The following is a 12,396-nucleotide window of genomic DNA, read 5'->3' on the forward strand; positions in this document are numbered from 1 at the left end:
TTTTTCCAGCTGGTTTATTAAATTATGGTTATTATTTTTTGCCAAATCATTTAGTGTAAAGATTTTCTTTTGTATATATATATATATTTTTTCATATGTAACTTCATTGGGTTGTACTGTGTTTAAATTATAAGTCATAATGCCTACTTAATTATCAATTCTCTACAAATTTCACATACATATTAACAATATAGTATTTTATATATATTTCAAATTAAACAAAAGAATTCGTGCAACTTGCAATGGGTACTCAGTTGCGTGTGCACAACCATCCTCATTAGTTTCATGGAAAATATTTGGTAACTCAAAATTTTGTGACTCAAATAACTTAAATCTGTCAAAACGACGTCGTTTTGAGTGATTTGAGCCATTTGAGTCACAAAATTTTGAGCTACCTAACATTGTTGTTAGTTTCATATAGCCCTAAACCATATAAATTTATGTAGAAGTTTTTAAGGAGTCTTTCTCACTAGCTGCGAATATTTGTGAAGGTATGTCTCAAAATTCTTACAATGGAAGTCCTCAAATACAATAATTTATTCAAAAAATAGTTCAAATACCAATTAAACTTGGAAGATTAAACACAGTTGTAACTGGCATCATCACCTTGTTTAAAGTTTTTAAAGGCTGTGTTTGTTTCATAGATTTAGGAAGGGATTTGAAAATGAAAATTGAGAAGGAAAGTGAAATATAAATGAAATATCAGTACATTTTTCACACATTTTTTCTTTCTATTTCTAAATTTCTCTTTAAATCCATGAATTAAACACAACATAAGCCTTTTAGACTTGTCATTAGACCTTCAATCTTTATTTTTTAGGCTTCATGGATAAATTTGACAACTTTCCCTTTGGCCATCTTTCAGATTGTGAATTTTCACTTAGGTTCTGTTTGAATCATTACTTTAGATAGAAAAATGGAAAAAAGAGTGAATGTGAATAAAAAGTTTAATTTTTATCCATTTTTTTCTTTTATAAATTTATATCCAAAATTATGATCCACACATACTGTTATAGTCTCCTTGAGTTTGATATCTTTCTCATTCACCTATTCAGGGAAAGGGCACAGAAACTGCTTCATTAGCATCAGTCTTTGCTCTATAAACCCATTGCTCCGTTTGTTTTAGCAGGGTTTACGAAAAATATTTTGCGGAAAAAAAAAGAAAAAATATATATTTTTTAATATTTAGAATTGTTTTGAGAACTTGTTATTTTAATTGATTTTTTTGCAAAAAAACATATAACAAAGTAGAGAGAATAATTGATTTTTTGGTAGTGTCTTTTTGAGTATTTTGTAGGCTGCCAAAGCAAACCTTTCTGTTGTGTTTGGTTGAGAGATTAGAGGAGAGATTTGGAAAGAAAAATTGAAAAGATAGGTGAAATGTAAATAAAACATATCTATATTTTACATAGTTTTACAAATTTTTTTTCTTTCATTTTTTAAATCTCTCTCTAAATCCTTCAACCAAATACAGAGTTAGTTGCGACTTTAAAATTAATGTGTTGATGGTTGTATTGATGGTGTTGGTTTGGTGACAAGATTTTTGTCTGAAAAATATTTTTGCTTTTAAAAGGTAAAAAGCATTTTTTTTTTGTCAAAATAAAGTTCTGTTTTTTTTTTCTTTTTTTTCCGTCTTGATCTTGAAAAGTATTTTTCAGTTGACTCTCAATTTTTTATTGTACTAAACATTAAAAAAATATGAAAAAACAGAGTATATAAAGTTGGCCACCTCTCTTACCAAGTATAAACCTAAACTCTTTTATACTATTAGCCATAAGCTTATATCTTAAATTTAATTGAATTTATTTTTGATCTTACAAAGAAACTCATTGAAGAACAGAGATCTCTTATAAAATTTTAATTGAATCTTTTGTGAAACATTTCCGAGACTTTTCAAAAAATCATAGGACAATTTAAATAAACTTGTTAAAAATTCTTGAAAAATACCTAGAAATTCACTTATCGTAATTTCCATTTTTGTGTGCTCTAAAGTCTTAGTATGTAATTGTTTGAATAATTAGTGTTGGTCTTGTATTCAACAAATAATATGTAATTGTTTTAATAATTAGTATTGGTCTTGTACTCAAATTTGGACGCGACGGTACTATCTCTACTAGCCACTCATTTTATAGGACTTTGTGTTATATCCCAGAAAAGTTAAATTAATTCAATAATTGCCATCAAATGATTTGATTATATTTGTTTTCAGAAAGATAACCATTAATATAATTTTGAAACTATATCGTCTATTTTGTAAAGGCAAATATGATGAGATCATACAATTATAATTATCAAATAAATCTAATTTTTTTGGAGGATAATTATTGAAAAGTCTAAAATAAGAAGGGTATAAGGCATTGGGTCTAGTGTATATTCTTTGTGGGTGAAAGGTCCACCATTTGTAAAGTAGTTTAGTGAGAAGTCCTTTTGTTAGTTTTGAATGATATTTTATTTCCAATTTAACCCTTAATTTATCTGTTGACTTTCGTTGACTATTGTTCAAAAATTTTCCCTATTTGTTCAAATTTTTTCTAGCTGTTCAATTTTTTCACTTTATCTGTTCAAATATTTCTGTATCTGTTCAATTTTTTCCTCATCTGTTCAAATATTTGTGCAAATTTTATGATTTATTCAAATTTTTTTTCTATCTTTTGAAATACCAAGCCAAACCAAATTTTATTATCTGTTCAATTTTTTTGCTTATCTGTTTAAATCTATCTTCTATCTGTTAAGTTTTAGTCTCCAGATCTAGTTTCTCTCTCATCTCATCTCTCTTATTTGTTCCAGTGCTTTGAATGTCTAGCCAAAGAAGAAGATTTCAACCCTATCTATTCAATAATAACAACAACAAAAAAATTTATCTGTTCACTCTTAATTTTTTTTTTAATCTTTATTTGTCTAAACATTTAATTTTTATTGATTGCAAACAACAACATCAACAAAATAGCCACTATCTATTGACACACACACACACACACACACACACACACACACACACACACACAGAGAATGAAAATACAAATTTGTTTGGATTTGATCGAATACGATCCCAGTATATGAAAATTGGAAAACACATTTAGGGCTTGTTTGGGAAGATGGGTTGGGGCTAAAATAGCCATATAAGACAAAATAGGCTATTTTAACCCAATAAGTAATCATTACATTCTTTCTCTTACAAAAAAATCAAAAAAGTCAAAAAATCATTCCCAAACGAGGCTTTTTAGCCTCAGGCTAAAATAGCCAAAAAGCTAAAAAATCAATCCACTTCCTAAATGAACCCTTACAACAACAATCAAAACCAAACCATTCAACCAATTTCTAAGCATACACATACATAGAGAGAGAGAGAGAGAGAAACATCTTTTGAAACTGATGTAAATATAGAATCCAAGCAATTTTTGCTAATCTGCATTTTTGCGAAAGACTACCATGAAATAGCACCACAGTAACAATTGAAGCTACAAAATGAAATGAAATACATACTTAGTTAGTGATAAACATCTTATGCATCAAATTTACACAGTGTTAATTATCCAAATGAAAATATAAAACCCATAAATAGCATTCGAGATATATATCAGGATTTTACAAAATTCATTCATTACATGAATAAAATGATGTACCTAGAACATTCTTGGAACAACTATATACAGAACATCATAGTAAGTTTTACAAATCCATTACTTGTTTACGATTGCCTAAAAACAATAAAGATACAACACCTCTACATCCTCAGCTACAAAAATAGTTGTAAAGGGTCAGAAATTAAAGTTAAAATTAAGTATGGACCAAAGTGGGGAGGTCGCCCCGGCGACTAGGGATGATTAAAGGAGCATAGGCCAAAGCCCAAGGGAAGTGGGTCAACAGTGAACCGGAACAAGTCTGACCCGTTAAAGGTCCGAATAATCTCCATAAAGAAAAATGTCTAAGTCAAGTTGCGAAGACAACACTTGCAATGGTTAAGTTGCTGAGGCACTTTGCTTCAGCGCTGTCATTCCTAGTATTGCCAATGCCCCCACTGGAAGTTGTTGAGGGAAAGAGAAAATCAGAGTAACTAAGTTGTAGAGGTAGCACTTGCAACGGTTAAGTTGTGAAGGTACTTTATCGGCGCTGCCATCTTTAGTATTGTCTGCGTCGCCATTTGAACTTGTCACGGGAAATATCCACCACAACAACTACAGCCACCATAACTAACTTGCAAAGGGACTACCCTGCCAACGTGATAGCAGCCTTTGAGAGAAGTTTTCCCTCCACAAGTAGAGGCTAATGCTTGAAGCTGATAGCAGCCCCAAGGCATTACTAGCCTAGAGCTGATAGTAGGCCTCTAAAGTAATTCTTAGTTCGGCGTTGATAGCAAGCCTCGAAGCTCATTAGCTTGGCACTGATAGCAGGCTCCAAGGCTTATTGGTTGGAGCTGATAGCAGGCCCAGAGATATTAGTATACCGCGATAACCTCGCGAACATGGGAACAGGACAGCTTGAGCACGAGGGACTCCCTTTCTATTTACCCAGGTCATGGACCTACCTTGGTTACGCAGGTAGGACCAATAAAGCCTCATTGGGCTTGGTGCAAAGGCATAACATGGTTGATAGCAAGCTTGACTATGGCCTTCACCCTGGGAAGCTAGGGAATTTGTGGTTAGGTGGATAAGGGTGGAGGCTTCGCTAAGGTGAACATGAAAACATGGCTGATAACAGGCTATGAAGTCCTAAGAATACATGTACTGGCTAAATAGAACTAAGAAGGCAAGTGTAGCAACAAGGTTTACCGCTGTAAGTGCACTTATTGAGGTTCGAACTTGCGAAGACAAGTACAGCAGCAAGGTTTACCACTGCAAGTGCACTTACTGAAGTTCAAGTTGAGAAGGCAAGTGCAGCAGCACACACTACCGTCGCAAGTGCACTTGTTGAGGCTCAAAAAGTAGCTGTAACTCCAAACACTCCCGTCGCAAGTGCACTTGCTGAGGCATCTATGCCAAACAGATAGTACATAGTACATGCAGAGGGACATATGACACTTCCAGCCTGGTGGCCCAAGACAGAATATTCCATGTGATTCTTAGGGACCCATGTTCTTACTTTATTTGGCCACTTGGTATCTTTTGGTACCAAGGAAAAGCCTATAAATGGGACCCATTTCCCAAGGTCCAAAGGAGGAGGATTTTTGGGAAACTTGGGGAGATGCTACCCATTTGTGCACTGCCATTCTCTTATTCTTGAGCCACTTGCTCCACCTTCACCTAGCTGCTCATTCTCTAACTTTCCTAGAGTTTTGCTGACCTATTCTCCAGCCATTCCGTCTTTGTTAGACCATTAACATAGTTTTGCCTCTTTAATCACTACTCACATCGAAACCCCCTACAATTGTTGAACATGAAAAATTGACATCCTTTTAAATTTATGCATATCAACTATTATAGTGACCACTATTGATCAAAACACAAGATGCATAGAAAGAGAATACAAATTTTATTACTATTATTTGACATATGTACAAGTAAAGAATAATTATATAGCGATCCCGGTTGTCCCTTTACTATTCTGTTGTGTTCCGGACTCGGTTCCGTGAAGTTGGTAGTGGTATCTATCTTGCTGTCGTCCTTTAATTCCACTTGATTGAGTTTTAGGATGTTTTGAGCAGGGTTGTTACAGGTTGGTTAGGCCTTGGTTTCAATTCTTTGTTGTTCAGTTTTTAGGCGATCCGCTCGAGCGGGTCTTCTTGCGCTCGAGCGGGGATTGCACACCTCCAGTATTTCGTGTTCCTGCAAAACTTCTGCAGATGTGATTTTTACGCTCGAGCGGTGGCGCTCGAGCGGGTTGGGTGGCGCTCGAGCGGGCAGTATTTTCTGGGTATAAGTTCTGGGAGGGGGAAATCTACGCTCGAGCGGACTGGTTTTCGCGCTCGAGCGGAAATGCTTTATTCTTGTGTCTTGGCGCTCGAGCGAGCCTTATTGCGCTCGAGCGTGTTCAGATTTTTGTTCTTGGCGCTCGAGCGTTGTGTTCTCCGCTCGAGCGGGTCATGCGTATATGAGTTATCCGCTGGGTGATTTTAAATCACTTTTTACTTTCCTTTCTCTCTCCTACTTTTTCTAAAAACCATTTTAAGAGCTCCTCTCTCTAAAACCTTGACTTCTCTCTAGGTATTGATCTAGTAGGAGTGATTTCCTCACCTTTGGCCTTTACAAAAAGGTTGTTGATCGTCGAGGGCGTTGTTTTGATCCGAAAATCTTGGTCTTTGGAGCACTTTGGTTTTGGTCTCTTCTCCATCCGAGCTCTAACTTCGAGGTAGGGATAACCTACTCCTCACTATGGGCTTTGTCTTTAAATTTTAGTATTTTGAGATGTTGGGGCTGGTTTGGTAATTTTGTGAAAGTTTGGGGCTTTTGTGTAAATTTACAAAAGTTGGGGTTTTAGCTATATAAAACCGAGATGCATATTTGGCATGGAAAAGTGAAATTAATGTTAAAACATTAATGAAAATGGAACCTAAGGGTTGTAATGTTAATTATGGAATATGCCCTAATTACATTGGTTAATTAATTTGTATAATTAATTATGAGAAATGAGGAATTGATTTGGAAAGGCATGGGATTAAAGGGTGTAGTTGGATTATTTATCGCTCACCTAGTTGAAATGTTGATTATATATCCATTGTTGCATTTATTTTCTGTATAGAAATAACTGCTTTGGGCTATCGGTGGAGGATAGTCTTGATTGTTGTAGACAATGCATGATGATTAGGCAAACTGAAACTAATCACTGGAATGTGTCATTGAGTATGACGGTTGAAAGAATACATTAAATTTATGTGTTGTGTGATGATGTGTATAATTATTGTTTATATGCATTGTGTTGTGTTGGAGGAGATAGGGGATGTACTCCACGGTTTAGGGGAAGATAGGGGATGGACCTCTAAACCGGGTATTGTTGGGAGGAGATAGGGGATGGGCTCCGTAGATAGAGCTCATATGCTTATCTAATAATGTGTTGACAGAGCTCATATGCTTGTCATTGGAAGTGTGATAGTGCTCTTATGCATATCTGTGGAAGTGATGATATAGCTTGTATGCTTATCTGTTGGTGTGTGATATAGCTTGTATGCTTATCTGTTGGTGTGTGATACATCTAGTATGCTTATCTATTATGAAATGGGGAAGTACTTAATATGAGTTACTGTCTCATATGAGTTGTTTGGCCAGGTTCTGAGCCATGGTTATAAATTGAGAATTGAAAAGAATTGGAAAATGGATTGTAATATGGACTTGTATGTCATGAAACCGTAAAGTGTGATAAGGGAAAGTATCAGTGTTGGCCATCTATCAACTGCTAATCTTTTAGCCATTGTTCATATTTGGTTTAGTATATTTCTACTGGGCTGTGGCTCACCCTTTATGGGAATATCATTTTCAGGTACAGGTAGCATGCCACCTCAAAGGACGTAGCTTAGGAGGCTAGAGGCAAGCGGACTTTTGTTGTTTTATTTCTTTGATGTATTACATGTATATTCAAGCCAAGGGCTTAACTCTTTTGTTGTAACCAAGTGTTAACTTGGAAAGCTGTAAGCCTTTTGGGCATTTACTTTTGTTGTTAACATGTAATACTTTTGGTAATGGAACTCTGATGAATAGAAGACAGTGGAGCTTTTATATATCAATGCATGTCTCTATTGATGGGTTTAATGTTATCAAATTGAGGGCGTGACAACTTGGTATCAGAGCGTACTGGGTTCGAATACTTTGGGTACGTGGGAAGTGATTAAGATCACAATGGGTTTGTCTCGCTTGAATAGAGACTTAGATGTAGTGTCATATGCTATGTGCTTAATTGATAACATGCTTATATGACTATGTGGGTATGGGATTTAATTTCTAGGATGTTGATTGGATCCTTGGGTTTCTGTGAGTCTTGTTGGAAAGGCACTTGATCAATGCTGTTTCTAACTGGAACTCTAGTAACGCCTCGGGACTATCATTATCTGGAAATGAAATTCGTAAGTGCTTATGTGTTTATGTGCTTACGTGGAGTGAATTACAGTTGTCCATGCATTAGGACGTGAGTGTTTAGTTTTGACACATTTGTGAATGTGCTAACGTTCTGTATTACCTTTATTAGGATGTCAAGGCAAGGAAGAGGTGCTAGGCGTGGTAGGCCTGCAAGGCAGGAAGTGCCCTTACCGGATGATATTCCGGCAGTGCAGGAGGGAGTTGGTCAGGCCAATATGGCCGAGCCAGCGGGTCAGCAGGCTATGAGTGCCTTGGCCCGAGAGATAGCAGGAGCTTTGGGTATTCTCAGAGCAAGGAATCAGGCAACTGAGGCAGGGCCTTCCTTCTTGAAGAGGGAGTTCTTCCGATCTAATCCGGACGAGTTTGTTGGAGATCCGAAGGAACCACTGAAGGCTGACGAGTGGTTAGAACAAATGAGTAAGACGTTCGAGATGCTTGGCATCGAGGACGGAGCTTTGAAAGTGACCTTGGCATCCTTCCAGTTGAAGGGAGATGCGGGTCAATGGTGGAAGTACGAGAAGGCTCGTGTTGGTGGTACATGGGAGGCGTTTGTGAATGCTTTCCAGGAGAGGTTCTTATCTGCAGTTGCTAGGGAGAAGCTGAGGGATCAATTTAGCCGACTTAATCAACAGGGTATGTCTGTGGCAGAGTTTGAGGCCACTTTTACTAGTTTGTCCAGGTTTGCACCTGAGTTGGTGGCGTCCGAAGAACGCCGTTGCTATGAGTTTGAGCGGAAGTTGAGGCGGGGCCTCAAGTTGAGGGTTGGTGGGTCTTACATCCGAGAGTATAGACATTTAGTGGATGCTGCAGCTCATATGGAGCTTATGATGCAGGAGGAAGACGAGGAGAAACATAGAGGCTCCAAGCGGGGCCAGGAGGGTCAGGGTGATGGCAGGAGACAGAGGGGTTATAACCCTCAGCAGTCTCAGGGTGGAGTTGCTAGATCGACCTTTCCGGTGCCAAGTGCAGGCTCGGGGAGAGGCAGTCATGGAGGCTTGACTTGTTTTGCGTGTGGCCAGTTGGGTCACAAGTCTTTGGTTTGCCCGCAGAAAGGAGGGGGTCAGCGAGCTGCTTCCTCTTCAGCTAGACCTCAGAGCCAGAGTCAGGGCAGGGGCCAGCCCTTGTCTTGCTATCAGTGTGGCCAGCCTGGGCACCTGAAGAGGTATTGCTCACAGTTAAGTGCTACTTCAGGAGCGTCTGGTTCTAGGCAGACGCAGAGTTATCAGCCATCTCAGTCTGTGCAGGCCTCGAGGGCCAATCCGGGAGCTTCGTCATCCCAGTCAGTGCAGCAGTCATATGCTCCAAGGGGTGAGCAGGTGGATCAGGGGCCTACAGGGCGCGTGTATGCTGTTACCGCGCAGGATCTAGTACCGGCTCTATCAGTAGTGAGAGGTACTTTTCTGTTTTGCAACTCGGTTGCTAGTGTGTTGATTGACACGGGTACATCTCATTCTTTTGTATCTGTTGCATTTGCATCTGTTTTGGAATTGGAGTTGGCACAGTTAGCATCTCCTATTTGTGTAGTATCGCCTATTGGTGGTGAGTTGATCTTGAAACAAGGTGTTAGAGGTTGTGATATAGAGGTCGCCGACCATAGGCTTCCTTTTCCCTTTGTAGTTATGCCCATGAAGGGTTTTGATGTTATTTTGGGTATGGACTGGCTATCGTCATACCGGGCTGTTATTGATTGCTACCGCCAGAGGATTACGTTATGTACCTTGAGCGGGGAGTGGTTCCATTTCTTGGGAGACCGGGTTGGTAGTGTTTTGCCACCGGGGTATGATTCGCAAGGACGGAGTAAGCTTAGTGGTCTACTTGCTAGCTTTGAGAGTGGTGAGTGTGGTGAGACCCACCTTGTGTTACCGAGGGTGGTTTGTGAGTATTCGGATGTCTTTCCCGAAGACCTTGTTAGTTTGCCACCTCACCGAGAGATAGAGTTCTCTATTGATCTAGTGCCCGGCACGGCGCCGATTTCTATGGCACCTTACCGTTTTGCTCCAGTAGAGTTGGTTGAGTTGAAAGTTCAGCTCCAAGAATTGCTAGATAGGGGTTTTGTTCGCCCTAGTGTTTCGCCGTGGGGAGCACTGGCCCTCTTTGCTAAAAAGAAAGATGGTGCCTTGAGATTGTGTATCAACTACCGAAAGTTGAATCGGGCTACAGTCAAGAATAAGTACCCTATGCCCCGTATAGATGATTTGTTTGACCAGTTGAAGGGTTCCCGTTGTTTCTCTAAGATAAACTTGAGATCGGGTTACCACCAGTTGAGGGTCAGGGAGGAGGATATTCCTAAGACGGCATTTCGTACGCGGTATAGCCATTATGAGTTTTTGGTGATGCCATTTGGGCTTACCAATGCACCGGCAGTCTTTATGGACTTGATGAACCGGATCTTCCGGAAATTCTTGGATCGATTTGTAGTCGTTTTCGTGGACGACATACTGATTTACTCACCTTCAGAGGAGGAGCGCAAGGAACACTTGAGAGTGGTGCTTGAGTTGCTTAGAGCCCATAGGCTGTATGCCAAGTTTGGGAAGTGTGAGTTCTGGCTGAGGGAAGTCAAATTCTTAGGCCACGTGGTATTCGGGGAAGGGGTGTCCGTTGATGCATCCAAGGTTGAGGCAGTGCAAGATTGGGCACAACCTAAGAGTGTGTTTGAGATCCGCAGTTTTCTGGGATTAGCTGGGTATTACCGTCGGTTTGTGAAAGATTTCTCCAGGCTAGCTTCGCCGTTGACTAGATTGACTCGGAAGGGAGTCAAATTTGTGTGGAGTGAGACTTGTGAAAAGTCGTTCCAAGAGCTGAAGGTTAGATTGACCACCGCGCCGGTTTTGATTATTCCGGAGAGAGGGTCGGGTTACGCGGTTTATTGTGATGCCTCACGAGAGGGTTTGGGTTGTGTGTTGATGCAAGAGGGGAAAGTGGTAGCTTATGGCTCACGTCAGTTGAAAATTCACGAGAAGAATTACCCTACACACGACCTAGAGTTAGTAGCAGTGATCTTTGCCTTGAAGATTTGGAGGCACTACCTTTATGGTGAGAGGTTCGAGGTGTTCTCGGACCACAAGAGTTTGAAGTATCTGTTTACACAGAGAGACTTGAATTTGAGGCAGAGGAGATGGATGGAGTTCATTGAGGACTATAATTTTGAGTTGCACTATCACCCGGGGAAGGCCAATGTTGTGGCCGATGCCCTTAGTAGGAAATCCATTAGTGATGTAGCTTGTATAGCCATCCGGGAATGGGGGATGTTGGGTGTACTTGGCGAGTTTGATTTGCATCTGGGCGAATCTGTTGAGGCTGCGGCCTTGTTTTCTGTTGTTGCGCAGCCTACGCTTGTGACTAGAGTGTTAGAGGCACAGAGAGGTGACCTTGAGGTAGAATCCCTCCGAGAGAAGATCTCAAATGGAAAGGCTGAGAAGGGTTTGACGGTGTATCCCGACCTGAGTGTAAGATACCGAGACCGTCTGTGTGTGCCGGAGTCTTGCCGAGAAGAAGTACTCCGAGAGTTCCATCATTTACGTCTTGCGGTGCATCCCGGAGGTACTAAGATGTATCGGGATTTGGGTCGCCAGTTTTGGTGGCGGGGTATGAAGAGAGATGTGGCAGTTTTCGTATCTAAGTGCCTTACTTGCCAGCAAGTGAAGGCCGAGCATCAGAGGCCAGCGGGTTTGTTGCAACTCTTGCCTATTGCTGAGTGGAAGTGGGAGCATGTCACTATGGACTTCGTTGTAGGTCTTACAAGGACTCAGCGGGGTAGTGATGCTATTTGGGTGGTTGTAGACCGGTTGACTAAGTCGGCGCACTTCATTTCCATGCGCGTGAGAGATTCGGTAGATCATTTCGCCGACTTGTGTATTCGGGACATAGTGAGATTGCACGGGGTCCCAGTGACGATCGTCTCAGATAGAGATCCTCGTTTTACTGTTAGGTTGTGGCAGAGTTTGCAGAGTGCCTTGGGTACTAAGTTGACCTTTAGTACGGTTTATCATCCTCAGACTGACGGGCAGTCCGAGCGTGCTATTCAGATCCTTGAGGATATGCTACGGGGTTGTGTCCTTGACTTTAGTGGGACGTGGGAGAGGCACTTACCATTAGTGGAGTTTGCCTACAACAACAGTTTTCAGTCTAGCATCGGTATGGCACCGTTTGAGGCCTTGTATGGCCGACCGTGTAGGTCTCCGGTTTGTTGGGCCGAGGTGGGTGACGCACCTTTGTTGGGCCCAGAGTTGGTTAGGGAGACGACGGAGAAAGTTGAGCTTATCCGTAGGAGGCTTGTTACAGCCCAGAGTCGTCAGAAATCTTATGCCGACCGTAGGAGGAGGCCTTTAGCGTTCGAGGTAGGTGATCATGTCTTCTTGAAAATATCACCTAGGCGAGGTTTGGGAAGAGTGGG

Source organism: Camellia sinensis, chromosome 8, assembly GCF_055761805.1.
Source record: "Camellia sinensis isolate YWXY chromosome 8, ASM5576180v1, whole genome shotgun sequence".
NCBI classification, from domain to species: domain Eukaryota; kingdom Viridiplantae; phylum Streptophyta; class Magnoliopsida; order Ericales; family Theaceae; genus Camellia; species Camellia sinensis.